We start from the raw sequence: 26921 nt of genomic DNA on the forward strand, positions 1-26921 counted from the left end.
AAAAATGACATCTTCTTGGGAGTCTTTTGTGGTATTTGGGCTGGAAAGTCTTTTCCACGTTCCCGTATGTGCAGTTCACAAAGAGGACAGTGGCAAAAATAAAAAATGTGATGTTGTGGCTTGACTTCAAGATTTTTATAGTGTTAAGTATGCTAAGAGGTTTAATGAGCCAGTGCCAATAGTGATACATTTCACCGTTGGCCAAATACAATTGTGAATTTTCATAAATGCAGCACTACAACATTCGTAAATTATTTTAGCATTCTCCTACTCAGACATTAATTTTTCCAAGCCAAAATCCATGCAGTGCCTAAGGATATCGGTGTTGCACAGGTAATGTGAGGACTGAACAGCTGTCATGGTGGTAGCGCGTTATTGTTGCTGTGGGGATGTAGGAAGCACTTTAGGTATGGACCAGCTGGGACAGCACCAGTTTGCTGCCAATGAGGCAAGTGGAGACTCAAGTGTGCGTGTGGGGGGAAAAGATTGATAGATTTGGGCCAGAAGTTCTAATTCTAAGATGAGCTAAGATGCAACAACTGGATATTTGACAAGACGGGATTCTAGGAACAGCTCAAGGGTTTAGTATAAAGATTGCTTTTCTTTTGTGAGTCTGACTGTTTTGTTAGTTAAACTATTGTATCACAAAATGTTACTTTTTCCATTCTTTTGTGTACGGAATAATTATGTACTTAACACAGTCTGGTATGAAGAGGTGGGATGGACAGAAAGGTCTGCGCTTGTTTATGAAAAGAATAAATGCGGGTTAGACTGATGGCAGGTAAATTATACAGTGGGCAACAGTAGAACATATGAATGAATGAATGAATGAATGAATGAATGAATGAATGAATGAATGAATGAATGAATGAATGAATGAATGAATGAATGAAATATAGATCAGATGCTGCATATTTGTCTCAACATTAAGAATATGGATTTGAGGCGTTGTAGCAAGACGAAAGTATGTAAGAACACTAAACCACAGTAACAGTCAAAGTGTGGAGTCTTAAATTTTCCCTTAGTTGTCATATTTGTTGGCCAACACTCTTTTTCCACTTGTGACTTAACAAGCCCTGATTAAAACTGTGTTTGATGATATTCCATTCAAGCATACTAATATAAATCAAACCCAGTGCACCAGAACCAATATAAGCTTATTCCCATCGCATGCTTATTTGTCTCCAGACCCTAGTCCACCCCATGTGACGCCACATGGACATGGATTAAGTTTACTGCCGTGGACGTATTAACAAATGAGGTTAATACATGATAAGCATTAAATAGGCAAAGAAATAAGGTCAAACTATGCAAAAGGAGAGTTTTATCTTTTGCTTTCCCTTTACACATTTCACAAATCTCATACATACATAGCGACGAAACGGCATTGTGAAAGCACAACAATCCCAAATATAAAAATCATATAAAGGACGTATAGATTTTTCCGCAAGAGGAGAGAAGAAAAGCAGTCGTTGAACAAAAGGAAGGTCAATGCACCAAGGCAGAACGCAAACACTGGGATGGAGGAGCAGGCATTGGTGCGGCCGGGCCCCCAGATGCCGCCAATTGTGGGGATGAAGAGAGACTGTTAGAAACAATTGAGGTTGAAGGACAGAATAAGAGATAAGAAGATCGACTGGAATGGCATTGAGCAAAGATCTTTGCACGGTATTGGTTGGAAAAATCAAAGAAAATAAAGAGAATTTTCAACAAGCTGTATAATACTTGTGTTTGAGATAACCCTGGAACGAGTGCAGACAAATTATGTACAGTTCACTACACTACATTGTTAGTGGCCATTCATTAAGTATCTGTGCTCCTGCTAGATTTCAATACATACAGAATAAAAAATAAAATAAAAAATGTTGCCAAGGTGAGACAGTCACATCACCTGCCTGCATGATTATATATACATAAAAAAGCCACATTACACCAGATCACTTCAGATCCAATTTGACACTTTGTCACTGCATCGAAATGAATGCATCTTAAATAGAACATGCTGTATTCAATCTGTAGGCCCTTCAATCAATGACAAAAACATAATGATAAAGTCACAAAGTCAAAAACCTTGAGTGTAAAGAATTCTTCAACAGTATGAAACTATCTAGAATTTTGTTCAAATTTATCAACTGATAATCCAGACAGCAAAAAAAAAAAGTGTCCAATGGCTCCAATAAGAACATAAAAAGAGAAAAATAAACTGAATACTATGCCTGATGTCTCCACTTAAATATCCAAGTCTTTACACCACCATATTATAAAATTATCAGGACATCTTCTTCGCCCACATAAATACCAGGACTTGAGAGTGAGGCGAATAAATGTGATGTAGTTGCCCAAACCATTGACAAAATCTGGGGATGAGCTGAGCCTGCTGGTGTTGTCTTCATTTCAAACAATCAAAAGTGACAAGGCTCTGAGACAACTAAGACAAATGCTATCACCATTCCATCTTGTCAATTCAATACATTTTCTCCCTTGAGAATGTGACACCTGCAGAGGCCGCGGGAGAATGATTGTATTGATGAAACACGTGTGCTATCTGCCGACTAAGGATATTTCTCTCTAAATTCTTAAACGTTATATAAAAAATGTCTCCTCTGTACCATCAATTTTCCACTGACGCAACTACAGCGCTCTCACAAGGAGTCTCTCCCTTTAATTAACAATGTTGTCAAGGCACAACTTTTGCAGCGTTTGCCTAAACATTTCCTGCCAGCAGGATTCCCGTAAATTGCCATGGTGTGCAGTGGGCTGTAAATCCTTAAAAATCATTACCCTGGAAAGGTTGAGAATATTAAAACTTTGCAAGCTAAAAATACAATGGGATGCATACACAATCAAGACTATATTTTACCTTAAAAAATGGATACAATGCAAACCTCTAAATTTGAATATTAATATGTCACACCTGTCTGACAATACATATTCACACTGATATCAGTATAAAAAATTTTCAAGATAAACAAATCAGTAAGAAAACCCTGAACCAACCAAAGAACTTGCTTAATTAAAAGTTATGGCTTAATATTGTTAAAATAAATGAGCGCCTCAGTGCATTGCTTGCAATAACTTTATATTTTCTAAAGGAAGTAACATAATCAAGCATGTTTGGATACATTGTGTAGATTAGAAAAAGGATTTAAGCTAATTCCAATGTTAGCCTTATCTTCATCACAATTAACCAAGTAACACATTAAATGATGTCTCGTGCCAACAACCATTTACCTATATGTTTTTTTTTTCAATAGCCAGTCAAACTATAATAATCAATGTCAACTAATACGAAATACTTATATGATGAGATTTTTCAGACATATCATCCAGCCTTAATTAAAGTTTAAGGAATCTTCTCAACCAGTACTTATAACCCTTCCCAAAATGTGAGTCAGTGTTAGGTATAACATGAGGGAGTGTTATAAACAAATCATTTGCGATCATGGTGGGGGTGTAGTTGTGGTTTTAAGCACTCAGGACAATAACCTCGCTCTCTCTAGCAGAACCTATTTACTGCTGACACTGAATTTTCAACCACTGCTGGATCATCTACTTTATTGTCCCAGCTGAAACCACAAAGCTCTTTTTTTTTTTTATTCTTATAGGTCAAAGTGGACGGTAAAAAGATAGCAAATGAATACACCACGCACAATTCTAATTATCCAAATTCCAAAATCAAAATAAAAGCATTGGGTTGTATGTGGATTGTGGCATTTTAGAGTTTTAAATCCATCAATAACTCACACAATACACATGGAAAAACAAATACAACACTGATGCATGTTTTGTCTCATCTTAAAATGAGTTGGAACTATTAAAAAATAACATGCTTATTATTATCACTGCTGTCTTAGTGGACGTTTCTCTATATCTTTCTTTATCTTCAAATTTATTTTTAACCCGGAGTCAGAGATGGTTAAAAAAGTGACATCATCCGGTTCCAGTTTGCATGGCTACCATGGCTACCTTCGATCCCTGCCCCAGTGTAATGCTCCCGGGGTTTCGTGGGACACAGCCAACATTGTCTGCTGTCCCAGGAGATACGAAGCACGGTGAGCATTGATTGCATCATAACATTCATGAATAATGGCTTTTCTTCATTCTCGGGGGAAAAACAGCCTTTCTATTGTAAATGACAAACACTAAAACTGAACCCAAACACTATATATACGATGAAAGATCCCAAATGATAATACACACAATAACATCAACCTTGGAAAGCCGTAAAAAGTACTACAAAAACCAAGTGAAATGTTGTGTTAAAAGGGTCTACAATGTTGACCTCATGTTTCAGTTTACACCTTTCGGTCTTTGTTTGTGTTGACTACTGATTTGATCTGTCCAAACTAAACCAAACTAAAATAGTTTAATAGCAAGTACGGGTGTAACAAAAAACTATTTGCTTAAAGAAAAAAAAGTTTTGTTTGTCACACCCATGATGGACAAGTTAAAAGCAAAAAAAACACCAATTTAGTTTTATACTAGTGTGTCGGAATGGTTAAATGCAAGTTAACCCTAAAATGTTAATGCATTTGTATTTCTAAAATGCATAAAAATCTGAGGTAAAAAAAAGTCCCGGTATTGGCTTTGTTTGATTACAGAGGTTTTACTGAATCTACAAAATATACAGCCATGTTGTCAAATAAACAACAAAAAACACATTTATAGTAGTTTATTGTTTTAGTGCTTCAATAAAAATTGTTCATGAATTGTCAACAAATGTAGGAAGACGGGTAGGCATGCAGTATGTGGCACACAGAATTTGCAACTGTTGCCTTGTCTAAAGAACAACTTGATTTGCAGTATTTGCTTTTGCATGGATGTGGAAAATAATGACACAGCAATGAAGAACAAATGACTGAAACACAAAAACATTGTTGCAAAAGCTTCAGTAAAAAACAAAGTTGGACCCAGCCGGGTTGTATTTGGAGTTTCCTCTCCTTAGTGTCATTAGGTGGACAAGAGAAGTTTGCTCCAAGGTTTGTGCATCTGACCCGTCACAAGAGCAATGTTTTAGGGTGGGGAAAGATAAGCTGAACATCACTGTTTCGTTCCACTGCTTCACAGCAGATGCAAACAATACAAACTATCTATGCGTATGTTCACGCATAAGTGTCCAATCCAGCTGACCAAAGAGAGGTCCAAAACATCAGCAGGCAAACAGCCCCTGGGTCACTAAGAATTTGAACACGCTCTTTGCCAAACATAAGCTCTGACTAAATACAGCCACAGCAGCCCCTGGGATTCCATATCTCCAGTTACAGGAAGAGAATGTGGCCCATCTACACTGGATCAAAAACTGCACAATCAGTGAGGAACTTTGCAAGCGCTGTGCAAAAACAATATTTAGGTCTTCAAAATAGTAACTGAAGATATGCAAAAGACTAAATGCATAGATTACATAAAACTCAGGTTGAAGTTGGTCTATATGTGCCAGGGGAGACTCAGGTTCTCTGCAGCACACTGAAAGTGATATTAACAAAAACAAATAGCAATGTAAACAAAGCATAATTGTGTTTGGTTTTCTTTAACATGTTCATGGTAAGTTTACCGTCATAGACTACAGTTTTTTGTTTTTTTTAATTTTGGATGAACATATTTGTATTTTAGAGTCTGATTATAGTCTATAGGTTTTCTAAATTTGTTCTTTTTTTTTTAATAGGAACTATATGTAAGGTTATGCAAGCCAGGTGCCGTCCACAATTTTCCGAGTCAGTCGTGGAAACGAGCAATTGAATAGATCAAACATGTGCAAGCAAAAAAAAAAAACACGAGAGAGAGAGAGGGGGACTGAGACAGAGAGGGAGGGACAGATGTGGGGAAGAGACAATACGATCTTTGCTCGTTGTCGTTTGGAAGCGGGGCCGTAATTTTACGAGCGCAGAAGTGGCAGATTAGCTTAGCTTGGGAAAGTAGCATAGCAGCCTAGCGTGCATCTATCTGCCCGAGTTGCTCTTGCTCCGAGGCGGATCAGGCGTTCAGCACCGGGCTCCCTGGATAGCAGCACCCAGTGACGATAGCAGTGGGCGACAGTGATTTTTCTGCTTAATTTGGCCAGAAAAACATAACAACGCGATCATCGTGCAGGCGACAGCACTTTTTGGTTTGGTGATGCTGAAACGTTTTGCAAACTAGCTGAGGCACAATGAAGAATAAAGCCGGGCGGACCTCGCCTAAGCTAGTGTTAGCAACACGGCGCTTGAGTTAGTGCTACAAGGGTGATGCTAGCAAAAGCACCTGCCACATGAGAAATCGCCAGCTCAAACTCATCATAACCCACCTTCAACCTTTAGAGATGATACTCCTTTGCAGGTCCTCAAAGTGTGCAAATCACCTTGCTTGGTAGAGTACTCCCAAAATAAAATCCTCCTCTCTGGTATGAACAGTGAAAAGAGCCTCAAATCCGGACGCTTTCCTCAATCCTGTGGTGCTGAATTGTGCTTTTCGTTTCTTTTGACGGGATCTGCAAGAACAAGAAGCCCTGTCTTCTCCTGAAAACTCCTTGTAAATTTGAAATAAAGACCGCTCCCTGAGCTCCAGCAACGGAGTAGCCAGGTATAGCCGATGATGCCACACTTGTAACGGGAAAGCTTGCAATTTACTGGGACTGTGTGGCGCATCCCACGCTTGTCAAATCAGGAGCGGCTCCGTCCTTTGGCGCATGCGCAGTCGAACGCGCGAGGAAGCGCCCTAATACAAGCACATTGTAGGGAGGATGCTTGAGTCAGTGTGCTGCTTTTGAAGGTTCGTTTTTATTTGAGCTAATGTATAAATGTAGAGTTGAGGAATATCTAATAATGCTAAATTAAAATAATTGCATGGAGAATAAAAGGACCCATGGCCAAACTGCATCCATCCAGCCAGCCTTGTTAGGGAAAAATCATCTTATCACAGTTTATGACCTTTTTGCAGTTGCAGTTGTCACCTTTGCCTCAAGGCTTTGCCTCCCTTCAGCATAGTAAATGCATGATGACAGATGCTCCTCCAAATTAGTTCTGCTGTTTGTTTCTCACTCCAGCCTAAACTCACTTCTGCAAAAATACCACCATCAGGTTAGACAAATTAAAATCCAAGGTGACTTTATTTTGCTCATTACAATATTCTTGAAATCAGAGTCCGAGTTACAGTAATAGCCCTGCAATAGATTTGCAAAGACACCTCATTTAGCTATTCAATCAGTTTCATTTCACTGTCAGTGGAAAAGACAGGCATGAAGAGGAGATATTTTTCCTTGCTCGGTCGGTTAAACTTGAAAACAATTACAGAGTCTGGAATCAGGAAATCACTGTGAAGTAATGACTCCCCAGGAAATTGGATTACATGGCTTTCCTGCCAACATGGCTGAATTAGAAGGACCCTTGATGCTCTGCAGCTGTGGCGGATGAACTCACCGAGCATTAACAAGCTAAAAGTCACATTACTACAGTCACCGTCATGACGTTAACAATATTTCACTGCAACTGTCAGGAAGTATAGAATCATGCATGGCTTCGATGGAAGATGTTACGTTTCAATAATTTGAAAGGGATTACCAAGGAGTTGGAGTCTAATTGTCTTTGTACAAACAAACCATTTTTGAACTCATCTTTCAAGGAAGTACCTCCCCTACAACCAGGCACTATTGGGACTTTACTCACAATTTGTCAAGGGATTGGGCTGTACCAAACACTCAGAGGTCATCACCACACCCAATTCAACATCCAGTCTACTTATTGAAAGCTTTGAGAATGTGATGAGCAAGAAAGAAGACTGCAGAGTTTTTTCTGTTTGATTAGATTTTTTTGTCTGTGATTCCAATTGTTCTTATTTCATTTTAAGCGGCAAATGGACAATGACACTGGTAGACAATGAAATGAAAGATAAAAGATAGTTCTATATGTTTAACGAAGATGAAGAATAAAATTCGAAAAATACTTATTTGATAATGAAAGTTTGTGCATCTCTTATTGGCTCAATTCCCACTTAATACCCCATTCACATTTACAATGTAATTGATTGTTGGCCCGTCAAGTCTGCTTTTAGCCCCGAGTTGGCGGAATAGAAAATGGCCTGATGTGGTGTGTAACTGCATTGCATTTTACTGAGCATAGCAAACTTCCATAAAATTTAGTCCATGAGTACACTGGTATGTAAGATGTAGCCATTCATAAAGAAAAGAAGAATTATTATAATACATAAAGTCATTTATAAATAACAGTACTGGATCTACAGGTGCGGTGGACGGAGTGGCCCATAAGTGTACATACATCTTACCATGACACTATTCCACATTTAAGGGCAATGAATCTAGAGCAATTCCCCATTTTTAAAACTGTATTTGAGGCTTGATTTATTTGCATATGCTTTCTCTTTCTTTCACATCTGCTAACTTGTTTAAGAACATGGTCACATCCAGTTAGATAATAACAGCTGCATGCAATCGCCATATCATGCTTCTTTCCACGCCGCCACTCATCATTATCTTCACTTCAATTCAAAGGCACTCCTCGATAGGCCGCGGGCTGCTGTTTCAAATTTTTATCTCGGTCTCAGAGGATTTTAGGGGAATGGAAAGAGCCTGCCCAACGGGACAATCGCATATTCTGACTGAAGGTTGGCCGCATTAGATCGTCTTTCAGGGGAGAGTGCAAGATCAAGAACAACTCATGTGCATAAGACAGGACCTCGGTTTGTTTTCAAACAAAAGTTAAGCTTATCGCTCATTGTGTTCAGAATAGTGACACTTAATTTTACTCCTCTGTTAACCGCTCTATTTTTTCTAATGGCGTCTTAAGATATGAATTAAAAATCGTTCATGATTTTTTCTAGGAAATCCAATTCATTATTCAGACTCCTGTCACACATGATACATCAGTGTCTATGTTTAGAGCTCTCCACAGAGCGTGAAGGCACATTTCATAGTGTTATATGGCTAATAAAGATCTAGAACGTGTAATGCGACATGAGGACATCACTATCTCAAAGCTCGTCTATAACGCTTGCTAATGTAAAGAGGCTAAGAGGTTTTTCAAAGTCTCCTTTCAAATATTTGACCACTTCTGTCATCTACCTATCTTGCTCAAGGACATAATGATGGCAGAGTCTGAGAATGTGCATGCTGTTGAGGGTTGGAATACTAAAACATATGATAATGTCGTATCTTTTTAATACTTCCTTTCCTGGGGCTTACTGGCAATCAAATATATTGCTTGGAGGGAGAGCGTTGACAGAAAAATATGAAGCCACTACGGATTATTCATTCACCCGAGGTGGAAAAGCCATATTTGTGATCATGTTGCCCTTTTGGGGAGTGAGATCAGGCAGTAGCTTGATTAGGTAAACGTCAAGGTTGACCGGGAGTGTGTTTATGAGATAAGATCTCTCTGAGATGCACACACTGCAATTGGATTTGGGATATCCATCTTAAGTACAATCCCGAGGGGGGAAAAAAAGGAACACTAACTATGAGGAAACTATGATATTCAAGATAGAAATTGTCAGCTTCTTGAAAAATATATTTTTGAATTGAGGAGTGTACTAATTGGATTTTAAATGCAGTATTCAGGTAAAAAAGTTTTTTTTTTCGGGTTACGATGGGAGCTGGAGCCAGATATCTTTGGGTGAAAGGCCGGGTACAGTACACTACAGTACAGTATTATGAAGCACACTAACATTAACACTAACCAACCTAATTGTTTTAAAATGTGATACATATTCGGAATGGTTATCTCATTTTATCTGTGTCTTGCCAGGATGCGGAGGGCAACATAATTGTAGTGGGGCAGGTTCTGCCGAGAACGTAAGTGGGATGCATCATGACACAGCTCCAATATTAGAACATGTGGATAAATACAAGGCTGAAGAATGGTAGATGTTACAAAGTAGTTTAGTGGTTTGTTTTGATTGGCTGGTTGTGGGGGTGCTCTTACCAAAGTTGCATTTAATGAAGAGGAGAAGGAACCATAAGACAAAAAGAGGCATCAATTATTCAATCTTCCTTAATATGTTTATGTGGAAACGACTGCATTTTCTATGAAAAGAATAGGAAAAAGTATCAGCAATGTGTTTTTCAGGCATTAGTATTTTTCCAGTGTGACACATTATTATTATTCTGATTCATGACTTTATTTTGTTACATTCACCAAGGCTCTAGGGAGCTGTTATGAATAGTTTTCTGTCACAATATGGCTTTTGTATAATGTGTGTAGATCTTGTTTTTTTTTTTTGCACGTGATGTGTGGCAGTATCTTACAATTATGTTGTTTGGTTGCTTAGTAATCATCAAAACAATGTATGAACATTGTGTGGAGTGTGTTGTGTTTATATTCTTTCTATTGTGTTTCACCACCAGATGGAATTGGTCACTTAGAACAGCTCAGCCAATATTGATTCACTGCGGCATGTTTTTCTGACAAGACAAAAAGAATTTTCCACCTCTTAGAAAATGTTCCTCTTAAGATATATAACAAATACTCCTTTAAATAATTTTCAAAATGTGACTCCACACACTGCTTTTAAATTGGGATGTGAAGATTATAATAAAATATGTAAATAAAACTTCAAACATGATCACTATGTGCCTGCATAGAAATATCATACACCATGTTTGAGATGTACAAACAAATAAATCACAATTTACAGAATTTATTAAGTGGAAACTGTTAAAAAAAATGAATAAAAGAAAAAGCGCATGAAATCAAATTCATCCGTTTTATTTTTGTGGAACTCCTATCTCCTAATATGCCCTGAAGGCAAATGAAATTAGTTTTCTTTTCATCTAATCCATTCTCAATTTCATTTAAAAGCTATTTCATCTTTGTTATCATCTCTTTTGGTCCCTCCTGCAGTGAAGGGTTGTGTGCACGTTTTGCAATCATGGTCTCAGCGTGGGGCTTTTCACCCCCCCACTGCTTCACATTATGTTTGCTTATTCATTTCAATGTATGTCATTATAATGACATAATATGCTGGATAAAATTATCATGTTTCCTAAAGATGAGTGTTGAAAACCTGCTCAACTGTTGGAGATTTAGTTCGGCACCTGTGTGAGAAAATTGATGCTTTAAAAAGACGGATAGAGAGATTTATGTATTGCGTCGCCTTCTATCCCACTTTCATGTTTTCTTCATGCTACTTATTGCATGCTAGATACTATTCAACATTGGCAATGTTAAAACGTTGGAAACTGCACATTAGGCCTTTGAAGTAGTTTCCATCCAAAACTCAATATTTTGAGATTTGCTTGAGATTTCAATGTGATGTCATCTTCACTGACCAGAAATCTTGGGGTTTTTTTTTCAGTTTTTAAGTCCAAAAAATGGTAACAATTTTATTTTTGTGAACTACAGTCTGTTGAAAAATAGTAGCCTACAGTTCAAATGAAAAGAAACATGTTCTTTTAGAGAGAAAGTTATGAGTAGAATGAATTATCAGTGGAGGCACATTAATGCAAATAAAAATCCCACAGAATTAGTAATAACGGACCCACACAAAACCTTGTTAACAGACTGTTTATTGCAGTTTACGGTGAAAGATTCTGACGTGCACAGCGTTAAAAAGTTATCTCCGATGACTCACCCATTTAAAGAGATTTCCTCAAGCGTTTCAGTTTAAATGAAATCCACACTGCTTCATATTGAACTTGCAGACAGTTTTATTGTGAATGAGGGGGACACACTTCCCGTATACTAATAGAATTCTGCTGTGTTCTTAAAATATAACTGCAATAAAAGAGGATTTGTTTTGCTCCGTGACAACTTTCAATGTATTTCTTATCATGGGTGCCGAATAAGAGCAAGGTGACCTTATAGGAAACTAGCGGTGTTTTTTTCTTCTACTCTCTTCTCTCCTCCTGCTCACATGTCGATTGTGCATAGCAAAACGTGTCATACAATAAAACAGTACTGCAATTATTTAGTCGCTTGTGAAAATTATCAAGGAATTTTGAAAGTGGTGTTAATGTATACCAGTAGTCACATTGGAAGCAAATTGGGGTGAATTATTTTTTTTCGGAGGGGCGGGGGGGGGAATAAAATAAAGTGAGTACAAGTTTAGATGCATCTAAGTTATATCAAACAGTATGTGCTTATATTTTTTAATTATAGAATTAATAATATATTATATAATATATACTATAATAATTATATAATAATATTATATTATAATATTGATTGATTGATTGATTGATGTATTATTATAAATTATATTATTATTTCATTCGTTGAATATATATTTTCCAGACTGTATTGATTGATCACAGGACAAATAGCTACGTATAAAGACAACGAGAACAATGCAGCAGACTTTTTGTTGAGGAATTCAGTAACAGTAGCAGTAACTACAATGCGTACTTGAAATGTCAAGTCATTTGCAGGACAAATGTTTGTACAAAGACACTGCAATGACTCACATGAATGAGGAAAGTGTGTCTCTATGTGTTCTCTGTCTGCCTGCAAGAAGAGTATCCCAATGGTGGAGTGTGAAAGGTCTTCACACACTCCAGCAAGAAAATTCACCAAATCAATGAATTATTTATGGATTTTTTTTCTTAGTATCTACTAAGAAATTCTTGTGAACATCAAACATAGTTGCTTTCCTAATCAATTATGTCTGGCTCACAATTCCTGCTGTTCCTATCAAAGGTATTGGATGAGTTGAGGTCCGTCAAATTCAAGTTCCGAGCCTTTATGCATGATGGGACGCAGCCAAGTGACATTTAGACTGTAAATCTCAGTAGAGGTTCTTGAAACTTTCAAGAGTTGGTTTCATGAATAATAAAATCTTTAAGATGATGTCTTGGTACAAAGAGTACAAAAGACATATTATATACAATAAAAAAATAAATAATCAAACTTCACAGCTTTTTGACAGTCTCGAAATGTCTATAGACTTGAAATGAGATTCAAGATGAGAGATGAGTTTTCTGCTTGCTTTTACAGTTTTATGGTGTTTGGATGAATAACTATTTATAAACACGCAGTTGGAGAGCTGTGATTGGTGACCTCATTTGCAAAGTCGGAAATTGGCTTTTTTTACAACCAGAATAAATGTGGGGAAACAATTTAGCGGCTCTGAGATTTGCAGTCAAGTTTGTTTTACAAATGTCTCATTACGGAATGGCTGAGTGTTAAAGAAACAATAGTTTCAGTGTAGTTGCCTATAAAAAGAAACGAACACTTCACACAGAGATTCAAATAGTTAATGGTTAGTGAAGCACATTATGTTCATGTGCCCGAGAATAGCTAATGGAATTACCCAGGATGTGATTTCAATGCGGACAATTGATCAAACAAATTAAAACTGGAAAGAGAGGGAAAGCCTAGATTTCACGTGTCACAGTATAGTTATTATTTTTAGGAATTATCTTTTGTGATCTGAGCTCATATGTCGAAAAACCCATGAGATTGTGCTCTCAATTCAATTTATTGTAATTTCTTGTTGTTGTTTTTTGTGTGTGTGTGTTTTGTTTTGCTTGAATGCTATCCACGAGTGATCTTAAGCCCTCAACATATCACATTATTGTCTGAGCTTTAGTGTTTCATTCAGATTCTGAAGTTCCATTATTTAAAAATATGGCACCATAATTTGTCTGTGAAAAGTCACTGCTGACTTCTATTATATTGCCATGCCACTAGGTGGTAGAATAATGTTATCAAGGCCTTCATAAAAGTTGTCAATGAAGACCATTTTGCTATTGATTGTAGATTGGTTTTCTCATTTCAACAAACAGGCCAAACTGAATTTTAAAAGTCAAAGACGGCTTTGCTTATTTTGAGGGTAGCCACATGCAGGTGTGTATTAGTTGCACTGAATAGGGCTTTAATATTGGAGCGGTTTATTGATTTCATGAACCCACCTTATTACATACATCAGTGGCTCTTGATGCTCCATTCAAACACAGATTGATTTGCAGCAGGAAAGCCATTTTGTGATGAGCAATTACTCATATGAACGGTGACTATTTAGCTGAGCCAGGCAGATTATTGCCAAGTTATTGCTCCTTTTCACATCTCGGCCACACGGGGGTAGAATAGCTTCAGGAAATCAGCTTCATACTGAATTTACTAGTTTATTTATGATTCAATTTGGACAGATGAAATGTCAACCTGCCTATTTTCCTCTACAAATGTAGTCTTAATAAAATAAAAGTATAAAATAAAACAGCTCTGCCCTTTGGGCTAGTTTTATCTTCTTTTTTACTTGTTCAGCATGTAATGACAATTAATTTCTAGCCAATATGCTTTTGACATTTGAACATATTAAAGTAGGCCAAGTATCAGAACTATCTTTGTCTGATTTTTTGCATGTTCCATTATCCTTTGGTGAATGTGCATACAGTCTTTCACTCCTCCCTCTGTAAAAGGGCTATTATTAATCACATGCTAAATAGTCTAAGCAATACAAAAGTTGGTTTTTTCCTCATTATAAGTCAGCCATCTGCGTTTACTCGCATCTTTTTTTTTCTTGAAAACATTTGAGAAAAGCTCATTCATATTTTGTTGATGAGGATGATACAAAAGCAGCTATATCCTTGGACTCCGGGCGAGCAAAATAATCAAAACTACAAACAGTTTCACCACTTGTTTCCTGCTGTGCTGTTGTTGCCTCTGTAAACAATCCCTGAATAAAATTCATCCCTTTCTTTCCCTTTCTTCATAGCTCTGTAAGACTTTTGCTTATGCATTCACGCATGGTACAAAAAAAAAAGATATTTAAGAGTGGCAGTTGTAGTAGGGAATACACATACACTGAAAACAAAATCTAAATACTCTCTCTTCCTATTCCCTTTAATTGTGAATTGATATATAATGCGATATTTGTCTCAATGTTCTTTATAACTCTGGGGACAGTTTCTAACATACAAAGAAATCAAGTTTCAAAATGGTTACCTTTTCTCTTAATATCATAAAAGTCTATTTTTATAACATCCAAAATAGTATTATTATTTAGCAACTCTTGAACACCATTTATATGCAAGTTTAAAGCAGAGATACAGATATAGTAACATTTTTTTTTTTTGGTCGGTTGCGCGAGAATCCAATGGACCAAACGCATGACTTTTGATTTTTGGAAGAAAAATACAACAGGGGGCTAAAATGGTTGTTTATACAAAAGACTACAAGACCTAATAAGCAAGCAACCAAAATGAGGGCAAAGAGGGTAGCAGGATTAAAAGCCTCCACCTTCATGAGCAACCACTCCAAAAAATAAGAGAGATAATGTATTTATATTGGAAAATGTATTTCATAAATAAATCAAACAGCATTTTTTACATAAAGGCAAAAAAGGGGGTGAATTCAAGGCTAATAGAATATTACAGAAATTTTACATAATCTGGATAATCCACAGAGCTCAGTGTAGATGTGAGTGAGGAGTCTAATTAGACAATGTATGGTATAGAACACCCTGTCTGTCTTGATATGATGTGTATCAGACATACTATTTTACATTACTGGAGCACAACCCAGAGACGAGGCAGTCCCAGTGCATCATGGGATTAGGAAACACATAGTTGCAAAAGAATTGCATGTTATGTAAATGACTTTGTATGTGTATTTATATTAGAGCGTAACCTTTTTAGTTTACTGCCTGCCTCATTTTTGTAAAAACACACTGTATTAATGTAGCAGTTAAGAAATTTTCTTTAAAAACTGACCAAGTTATTTTTAGAAACCAAATCAAATAGATGCTGGACTAGATGATGTTCATAAACATTGAGATTTCTTCTGCCAAGCAGTAGTTTGTCAGAATTACAACCTGATGACTAGAAAACTTGATGAGTCGCTGATGTAAAAATCAGAAACACATTACAATTATGTAACGTCCTGCAGCTTTTATACTCTTCATTGCTTTATGAAATTGACATGGATGATGGTGGCAGAAGGCACTCTCAGCTGCTATCTGTATTTGTTATGTGGCTGTCAAGGCTTTCTACTCAAAGTAGCACTTATATTAATAGAGTTGAATTATTTACCATTGAGTGTGTCTTCACTATAGAGTGTGAATGGCCTATGATTTGCATCCAAGGCAGGGAACTCAGCTGTTCACTCAAACTGCTCTCAACTTGATTATGCATATGCAGGTCTAAAATGTTATGCCATCGACGCTGAATGTCAAGCCAATTTTGTTCTCATTTGCCATTAGGTCAGACTATGAAAATGCCAGCGGGTGAGATTTTCCAGCTCAATCAATGATGTTATGTATTTGCTGTCAATTACAACATGTTGGATTGAGATGCAGTAGAAATTAAAGGTAAACCCACAAATTGGTGATTAATTCTGCACTGATGAATGAACAAATTTCATCATGCTTTTAAGCAACTGGCGTACACGTATTGATATATGACATGCCATTTATGTATTGTTTTGAGGTAAATTTTTCCAACTTAATTGATAAACATATTTTAGTACAGCTATCCTTAATAGCCAAATAGATACTGTATAGTCATTATAATTACAGCAAGCACACACTACACAACAATGTAACGCAACACGTGTGCATTTGCTTTATGTTGGCTTTTGATAATGAAAACTGACGTCAATAAAATCTAGGGAGGTGAAAGCAATAGAGCGGCTAAGAGTTTCCTGTGATCCTGCTAGTAATTTAGCATTGATTTGCCATTTGACCCGAAGGCGGTAATTGAGACTAATGGAGGGTCCTCGATGGGTTACAAGAAAAAAAAAAGAAGAAAGGAAAGGTGAAGAGTGGTGATCCCCTTTTACTAATAGAAAAGAAAAAGTAAACAAGAGAGTCAGAACACATGCAATCATCTTTTATGATGGTCTGCTGGAGTTGACGGTGATTTCACTTGCTCCGGTTAATTAGAAATATGTTTGCCACTACTTATTGAGAAAAAAATTACTCTTAATGAGGTTGGAGCGCACATCATTTGTGGTTTAATTCAGTGTGGGATCCGCCTTATTCATAGTTGAATGCAGAGGTGAATAACAAAGCACTGGATTTCGCTCCCTGCTTTTATTTAATAATTAATAATTGCTTATGGCAATCCATTTGGTTTATTAGAGAAACTTCCTCATTGGGTGCTAACAACTATTATGTTTGACTGGACTTCGTTTGGAGGAGAAATTCACTGCATAGCCAGCCCAGTGAAAACAAAGGAATGCAGTTCGGTGCACTAGGAAATGGTAATATTTATATTTTACCTACATATTAGCAATACGCCCCACCTCCAAAATGACAACTTTTGAGGAAATAACGACCCACCCCCACACAAATATTTGTTTTAAGTCAATTACTATAAGTGCCAATGTTAGCCACATTAAAGAAGACCTTTAATGTCAGCACAGTGACATTGGATACAAGCCAGTTGAAAGTAGAGGCAAATCAAAGGAAAATAGAGGTGGAAAAAAAGTGGATAAAAGTTATTAGAATTGTCTTTCAAGCCATGCAGTTCAAACGCAGGCGTATGATTGTGTGCTCAAGAAGAGACTAGCGATGAAGGGGAGTGTCCTGACTGGAACACATTTCACAGACAGGCCAAACTCAACAACTTTGATTGCAACAACCACAAATCTTCAATGCAAAATGAGCCTTTCATTTCACCTGAAATAACACAAACCCAGACTGAATATAAATGACATTATTAGCCCTCAATTTCATTGGGCCTCATGACAGCAGCATTTTCAAACAACCTTCGATAAACTATACAATGCCATATTAAAAATGCATAATCTCTCTTTCAAGTCATATATCTCAAAACATTTTTACCCAGTCTTCCTGAAGAGAATTAGAATCAAGCAAAACAAATGTTGATTCCATAAAATATGACTTTAAGAATGTATACATATTCTAATATTGTCACAAGGTTTTGTGACGTGGAGACAATGTATTTTCTTGTATATGTGAAGAACGGTGACATTCATCAGAATGGCTAGACTGATGGTGAGGCACAACTCCCCAGATCCAAACATTTTTATTGTGAGCATATTATGTGGGCTAACCTTTTACTTCTGCTTATAATAGATGCTTTGCTGGACTCTATAATGTCAACAGATTCTGTGCGTGTTTCGTCTCCCTCACAGACAGCACAGCTGAATGAAAAGCATACATTTATATTGTATCATTTCTCTATACACACATCAAGGTCTGCAGCTTATATCCAGTGACAAGAGATATGTCTGGAATCAGAGAAGGGCAACTTATATATGATGGCGTTGGCCACAGTTCCTCATCAGCCACTACCCACACAAGACCACACACACTTCCTAATGAGATGACAAAAATGCCGTTTTGAACATGGATGAAATCGTGTGTAACAATCAAAAATTAACCAAGTACTGTATTTTTTTTCCCCAAGAGCATCCCCAAATTATTAGACCTTTGCATAGGGCAGTATGACAAGTATATTTTCTGAAATTTGATTTTTAGCTTTTATGCACCTAATAAATAAATCTCCCACTGATTCCAGTTAACGTTAGGGTTAGCCTATAACTAATACCATATTTGTTGAAAAATCAGTATAAATTCTGCCGTATTGGGTTAAAAAAAAAATCTTAATTGGGATGTAACATCTAGTTTTAGCAGTCAAGCTTCATACAAAAACACCAAAAAAAAGTATAAAAAACAAAAACAAAACACTGATTCCACAGGTAACAAATGTTTGAGACTTGGCTGAGGTCTTTCGTCTTTGTGACAGCATGGAACACTACAATATTTTACACACACACACACAAAATCATTATCCAGAAAAGTGGACTTGAAAATGGTGCATAAGTGAAGTGGAAAGATTGCAGGTAAATTATGAGTAGAGGGGAAAAATCATCCTGATAAATTCCCTGTTGGGATATTTTTAGTTAGCTCAGCTGAGTAATGATAATGGTGTAATTGGGTTTAGTGTTTTAATGCAGCCTCAGAAATGATTAGAGCGCCTCTTGGTAATGAGAGCTGCCATCAGTGTTTATGCCTAAATGATACTAATGAGACATCCATCTCGGCAAACGGCTGTCATAATCTCAAAGTTTCCATCAGGGCTGAAGATGCTGCGGTCTCTTAATGGGGATGCTAAGGAAAACAAAACAGTGAGGCCAGTGTTTGGGAGGTGATCTTATTATACTAGCAGCAATGGCACATAATGAAAAGTCTCACACGCAAAATACTATCAGGCTTTTTGGGCAGATGATATCAATGCCGTTAACTTTTATAATGAATTTTTAGCTTTTACGAAATTGGATTTTTCGTTCCTCCCGAATGAAATAAATTGAGGTAAATAATCATTTGTTGTTCTGTATAGCTGCGTTATGATTACATGCCGTAAAAAAAAAAAAAAAAAAATCACTTATGATTGAAAATTAAATTAGGTACATATGAGTTTTAGGGTCACGCAGAAAATTTAAAAAGGGGAAATAACATATTGTAATGACACTAAAATAATTAAATAAGAATTTGTATACTGATAAAGCTCCAGCTTTAAGATTATTTATTAGTTGATTTTTTCCAGTTAAACTTAAAGTACACATAACATTAAAATAGTAATCTTTTATCAAGGCCGTTATTCAGGACTATCATTTTACTGTAATTGTACAAATATGTTTGTGTCCGTTTTTGAAATATAGACTAGTGTACCTAATATCCGCTAATTATAAAAAATCATTAATTTAATTACTGAAATAAGTACAGAAGTTAATAGAAAAGTAAAATAGTTTTTTGGCTTTTGTTGTCGTCATCTTTACATAACCAAAATGAAATCACTGGATGCTCACGGGATGATGAGCAATCCGCATTCCCAACCTTCCAATCAGTAGATTACAAAATAGTTCTGCCAGACACATAATACTGTATAATGCAACCAGAAAATATTGATTTAAGGAATTACTATGAACAGTCTATATGTAGTTTGCACTTTTAAATCACTTTCGAGGTTCTATAGACTGTTGTCTTTGGCAATTTCCTATCTAAATGCAGCCCATTTACAACATTGGACATGTTTTTGGTGCAGCAAACTGTATGACATCTGGTAGTGTGATTCACAGCCTGCAGAACAAACAGTATATCAAAATGACATCAGCGGGTATATATCAAGGGAAATAGGAGGGCAGAGCCACAAGATGAAGTGCTCTCACTTACAGGCTCTTTGATAAAACCTTACAGGCAATATTCGACCCTGAGGAGGAACTCAACACCATCAGGCAGGTTGGATATTAAATCCCCATCGGATGATGAGTATATTCTCTCTTGAGAAGAAATTATCTGAAAAGATTTCCAAACTAGTTCTTGCAAGGCATTAATTTTTAGACACATCTTTTCATCAACTAATTTGATCTTTTTTTTTAATCCCATATGCTCCGATAACTGATCCATGATTAAAAGGTTATATTTTAAAGGGAAAGAATGAGTTTATTCAGTTCAGTGATTCACCACTGCCGAGCAATCAAATGAGTAATGCTATTATTAAAATAGGTAGTAAAGTGTGTAGACCTTGTAAAACAATCACGTTCTTGAATGGTACGCATTAGAAAGTGGAGGTCAGAGCCAACAAGTCTGTCAGATTGAAAAATCACGTCGAGCCAGACAATACTGTTTCACTACAGTCAAGTGGGCGGCTATAAATTCAAAATACAAAAAGAAGGTGCCAACCCACATAGCAAATATTTTTTTATCGGTCACTGCTCAACTTGACACCAATACAAGTGGACTGTAACTGAGCCCACACCAAAACTAAATCTGTCTCGGTTTAGCAGCTCAGGTGCCAAATGTTCTTTTTTTTCCTAACACTACTTACTAACCCAATTTGTATCCAACTGTTCTCTACACTGCTTTTCCTATTTAGAGTAGCAGGAAGATGGAGCCCATCGGAATGGGAATTATTTTAAATGGTGTTAAAACAATATGTCGCCTTAAAGAAAATCCAACAGGTGGTCAATATTGTGTGATTCCCCCAGAGATGTTGACTGCATGGAGTGAGTGGCTTGTGCTGTTTTCACATGGGGAACAACTAACTAGTTCTTGTTTAATGAGGGGAGAAAGGATTGAGAAAGAAAAAACATTCAGAAAGGAGCATATGTAATGAATGGAAATGCCAAGACCATGTTCAGCACACTGCTCCTATGCATTTATGATCTTTTTACTAATTTACAAATTAGGCACTTTTAATCCATAAAGCTTTCAAAACGTGTGTAAAAGCTGCAATTTATGTCAATCCCTCTTTCCTCCTCAACCTTTCAATCACCAGAAACTACTGTTGTACTTCCAGACCTCACAATTCATCCCCAGCTCTTGACAAAGTGCTGTTTTCCCCTGGAATATAAATTATACATTAACCTTTCAAATGACTCTGGTCTTTGTGGAAGCGTCTTGAAGGGTGAGGGTTGATGAATGACTTTTTACACATGATGTGCTCGGCTTGTAATTGCAAATGCTCACGATCAATATGACCGCTCTTGAGTTTGTTCACTGGCGACAAAGTACAATAGAACGTTAATGTGATCAGTCACAACTGCTTTGGGCCATGAAGTCTTGTCAGCTTTGTCATTGTATGTGTCATGCATATAACACATATAAATGACCCAAAAAACGTTTGGCGAAGAAATTATAATACAGGTTAAAATGTTAACATTAATTAATTGCTCATGTGTTTATTGTCTTTAAGAATAGCTTAAAAAGACTTTTGAGCACCAATCACCATGCAAAATTGCTGTTAGTTGAATTTATCCTCATTCATCATACACAATTGACAAATGACAATACTGTCAGTGTGTGTGTGTAACGGACTTTTTTGTGGGTACGCCCTCTGACTTTATTTTAGCAATATCATTACAATGATAAAATTTTCCTACTATTTCATCAATTAAAAAAATGCTAATGTTAGGTTTCAACGGAATTCTGACAGAAAAAAAAAAAGTTTATAAAACTCCTACTTGTAGGGACGTTACTTCCAAATGTCAAATTCTTTATATAGTTCATGGTCATAAATCTTTTTTTCTACATTTCATGCAGTAAAGGAAAGGTGACTGTGACAAAACTCTTATTTGCTTGATAAATGTTAAAAAGTCAGACAAATGGCAACTATGATGTGTTTTTGTGTCACATGTCATAATGTATGAACACGCTGTAACTCTAGATACAACTGAGATGAATGTAGTAACGTCGATGTTGATAATTTGGTTGTGCACAGAAGTGGAACAGATATGGACAATGTTTTGACGTCGTAACATAATGTTTCTGGGAATTCTTGCAACATTATGACTAGATTCTCATAAGTTTCGTGTATTTTTTGCTCCGACATCATTTTATGGTTTCTTTTCAGTGTGGCCTAGAACGTGGCAGTGAGGACGGCACACACGCACACACTTAAGCAAATGTAACAATGTGCATTGAGTCATCACGCTCAAATCAACAGCCTTGCCCCGTGCTCACAATGTCAGCCTGACTGTCTTGCGACATGTCAGATTAATAGTCAGTGTTGGAAAAAAAAAATGAGGTGAGATTTAACTCCTACCTATGAAAGCAACCAGACACATTAGCCTGATAAGCTGAGGTGAGAAAGTGCTTAAGGTTTGATGAGATTATAATGCATCATTTAACAAAAAATGGCATATTTTTGCACTGTAATTTACATTCATCCATTTCAAATGACTTTGCGTGAGAGGAGGAATAAAACTCAGACAGGCTGCTGATCAATCACTGCGGTTTGATACAATCAACTGATAACGTGTTCAACAATACATTTCTGTAAAAAGATATTTCTGCATATAGTCCACCCTCGTCACACATTTTGAAATTCATCAAAAACACCTTTATATCAAATCATGTTATCCTTGTCATATCCTGTTTGACTCTCCGTCAGTGCATCATTTAGAGTTTTCATTTCCTTTCCAGCTCATGGCGTTGGCTCTAAGCCTGTTTACAGCACTAAAAGGTCAGCAGCAATAGCTTTTTTTTCCCTGTGTGTTGCTGCTAATTGCTGATCAGCATCAGTGTCGTGAGTGGACCGAGAGTTGCGGTAAACACGGATTACACCGTGAGACTGGGACATTCAATACCATCAACAAAAGGGGGGGGTGCAGTCACTGCAAAACAACCTGTCATTAGCGATGACACCATTTGCAACTTGGGGAGGACTAAAAACAAAACATACACTGATGCGGAATTTCAACCTAGATGATATTCAATTTTTTTGTGGAATTAACACCAGCATTTTTTATACTGTAAAGGAAAAATCAAGGAAGACTGCTTTGAGGCTAACTTCCTAATCAACTATGAGTGAAATATCAAAATTAATAGAATTCTTTTGTTGTTATAGGAAAATAATTCTATTTCAATTTAAGATCTGTTTAAAACTGAAACAGAGTACACTACTACCATGGAACAAAACAATTCCTCTTTTTCCAATGTCCACTAACAACATCTTATTACCTCACATTGTATGTCTTCATTCTTCCTCAAGGTACATCTCTCTTCCTTTCATGCCCCTGCAACGAGCTCACATGCAGACCCATCATCATCATCACTTCCATCACCTTGGATCCTGGCCTCCGTCCTGACAACCACAATGATGCAGAGCCTCAATTATTGAGTCAGGTCACTCGCTGCCTTCATAAGTCTTGTGGTAGCTCAGGGTGCTATTGTATGCCTGCACACTTCCTAGGTGCTGAAAGCCTTGACGGCTTCTGAACACAGTAGAGAAAGGGGCCATTGAAATTCTAGATAATGCTTGTGATGATTGGAACGGGCCCCTGGAACCTGCTAGACTCTAAATGCAACCGTCATTTTCAACATCTTTCACACCACGCCGAGAAATATATGCTGCCTGTAAAGATTATGAGAAAGTGTTGTGATTGCTAAAATACAAATGCACAGCATTTGGTCATCTAAAAGTGAAGTATGTAAGACTTTTAGAACGAATAATGACCAACAAAAGCTTTACTTGTGAATATTAACCTGAACTGAACCCATGTATTTGTTTTTAATATTTGTGATTCAATTTACAATCAGCCACAAGAACATTGTGTTGCTTTAATGACTGAATCAATGTACTGAACATCATCACAATGCAATTTATTCTGCAATGATTGCACAAGATGTTACCCAGATGCCGACACTTGGCTGGGTATATTTACACTGCATGAACGGCAAAATATTGCGCAGGGAAATAATGACGATAGATTTCTGTTTTCATCAAACCTCCGTCCGGGTGAAAAATAGTTTGAGGAGATAGAAACAACCATTCACACAAATATTTGTACTTTCATCAACCGAACATGTGTGGTTTCAGAATCTGGGGGAAACTGGAGTACCAGAGAAAAAAAAAAAAAAAAAAAATATATATATATATATATATATATATATATATATATATATATATATATATATATATATATATATATTTTTTTTTAGATTAATTTAAGTTTCTCACCCACAGTCAGCTGGCATAGACTCCAGCTCATTCACGACACTAATGAGGATAAGAGGCAGAAAATATGGATGTGTTAATGGTTAATATGAAGAAACGCACTACCCTGGCACATCAAGTTAACCTATTTGACTTGTCTATGGCAACTTAAGGAGGCTACGCCACATCTAAGTTGTCAAAAGAGAAATTTAGGCAGTCTTAGAATACAGTGATTAACATATTTAAAATGTTACTTCAACATTGCATGCATGCAAGTATTGCATATTATTGGTAGTGGAAGCAATTATTTTGAAATACAAAAATGATTCAATCATGAAAAAGTGAATATTTGCTTTCTGTCAGATATATTTAATTTTCACTTTACTGCAGGCAGGAAATATATACGAACATTTAACCTGTTACTGACAACTTGCCTCATCTGATTTCCTGCTTTGATTGCACTGTAATTGCCTTAAAAGACTAATTTAACGTCAAAGATTGTTAGCTTAACTGTGAAACACTAGAGTAAATAATAATATCTTAGTAGTCTGGAATGGTGTGCGTGGCAAGACCATATTGTTGTATAACAAGGCATCATTTTAGTAATTTAATCGACTTGCTTGAAAAAGCGTACAAATGAGCTTTAATTGTGCTTTGTCTGAAACACATTATCGCAACACACATTACAACCTTAACAACTAAAAGCTTAATAAACATGAAAGTTGCGGGGTGCTATAATTAATGTTTTCCTCAATGTGGATGTCTGAAAAGGGATCATAGTGGGTTTTTTTGTGCTTTAACTCCCTATTAGATGGTTCATGATTATTGTAAGAATAATTTTCTGTCATTGAGAGTGACATATTAGCCAACACCAAGAACAATAACACAACACCACACATGTGCACAGCATAGCTAAAAGATATTTCTGTGCTCCCCCAGTGGAACAAACAAGTTCTAGTCAGCAATGAATTTTATGACAGATGTGCATGGAAGCACTGTAATAATATAGCATTGGCCTTTGAATCCAACATATTGGTTTTCTTTTGAGTATTATTGACTGTGACATTAGTGACACAATGTGCATGGGGGCATACTGTAAAACCTAAGCACATGAAGAAACAATCAAAACTGTGCAATGATGTCTGTCAAAAGGCCAGTTTGTGTAGTATGTATACAAACTACTATAAAAATCAATCGTGAAGATAAAGTGGTGTTACAGTATACGTATCAACAAATGTTTTGGGGCTGGATTCTTCCTCCCCAACACTTTACTCCCCAAATATTGCTCACTGAACACAAGTTTGACTGTAACAATGTGCTTCCTGGCACTCGCTGAGGCTCAACAAAAGGCTTGAATGTCAGATAAATGCGGCGAGAGCCTCAAATAAACTGAGGATGACATTTCTCTTTGTTTAAGTGTCGGCTACACAAAGTTAAGCCAGCAAGCTTTATTTTGGCGGTTTTGTGCAGCATTCCACTGAGGGTAGAGGAAGGGTGAGAGCCATTAGTAGCTGTGTACTGTACACCACTTACAGGTTGTGTGTGCAAGAGTGTAATTTGTGCCAGACAGATGTTGTGCCACTCAAAGTGGGACTGCAAATGGTTTCGTACTAGCCTCACCTAAACGTTTACAGGTGGGCAAACCATTCATTAGCCTACATATTACTTTTCCGTCGAACCGTAGGGAAACACCACATCTCACATTTGTCTAATTCCTGTGCATGAGACTCCCAGTATTGCAAAATGATGGTTAATAAAGCAAATCAAACAAAACTATGATGACTGAATGAACTCTAGCAGTATTTACTTACCTTAAAACAACATTTGAAATTCTAACATTGGCATCCACTGCCATATAGGAGAGCAGTGAGGCAGTACAACTGATTGGTATCATTTGGACTTAATACGTGAAGCATGAAAGTACTGCTGTTTGCGCTTCATTTAATCTCTGTGGGAGAATGTTTCTCGATCCAAATGATCTGTGTACTGTTTCTCCTTTTGCATCGGTAGACACGCTTCACGAGAGGAAAACCCTCATCCCGACAAGACTAACAAGTTAATTGACGTCATAGCTCTTGCCAAGGCAGATGCTCAGAGAACTATGTTAGAAGAAAAAGACATACCATCTTCAGTCCTAGAGTACTTTTGAATCTTCAACTGATGAAATATGTTGTCATAAATCAATCAATAAAACTGAATGATTTAATCAAATGCTTCTTATGTGTGATGTTATTTTTTTTAACAAATGGAATAAATATTTTCCCATCCCATACTGAATGGCAACCTGCCATGAACCTCACCTCACGCCAAAATGTCGGCCAAACACTTTGCTCTTTCTAAGGCACCGTTTTGACGACTTGATGACAGATATCGAAATCTTTTCACCTGAAACATACTCGCTCATTTTGTAACACAGACTATCAAACTGCACTGACCTCCTCACTTGTAGATGAGGACACCACTCACAACATCATGATGTTCTGCACCAAATATGTAAAAGAGATTAACCTCTTGGCTGCCCTTGCATGTGGGAAAATTCCTTCCCGCATCCCTTCCAGCTTTCGCTTTCAAGCATCGGGACCAAGAACTCAGACAC

The 26921-nt window shown here is 36.9% G+C and overlaps 1 protein-coding gene across 3 annotated transcripts in view; it reads right to left on the reverse strand.

Moving 5' to 3' along the window:
- The window catches only part of ctnna2 (catenin (cadherin-associated protein), alpha 2), a 186107-nt gene that overhangs the window by 143406 nt on the left and 15780 nt on the right, over positions 1-26921 (reverse strand). Inside the window, exon 3 of one of the 3 annotated variants that reach the window (XM_088373555.1) lies at positions 23350-23473. The exons of 1 other annotated variant lie outside the window; for it this stretch is intronic. The gene's annotated coding sequence lies outside the window, so the exon portion shown is untranslated. Of the gene's footprint in view, positions 1-6280; positions 6625-23349; positions 23474-26921 lie in introns of those variants that run through there. One more of the 3 variants, XM_088373554.1, reaches the window with a different exon arrangement.

This window comes from Syngnathus floridae, chromosome 4 (assembly GCF_059516105.1).
Source record: "Syngnathus floridae isolate MCC-2025c chromosome 4, RoL_Sflo_1.0, whole genome shotgun sequence".
NCBI classification, from domain to species: Eukaryota; Metazoa; Chordata; class Actinopteri; order Syngnathiformes; family Syngnathidae; genus Syngnathus; species Syngnathus floridae.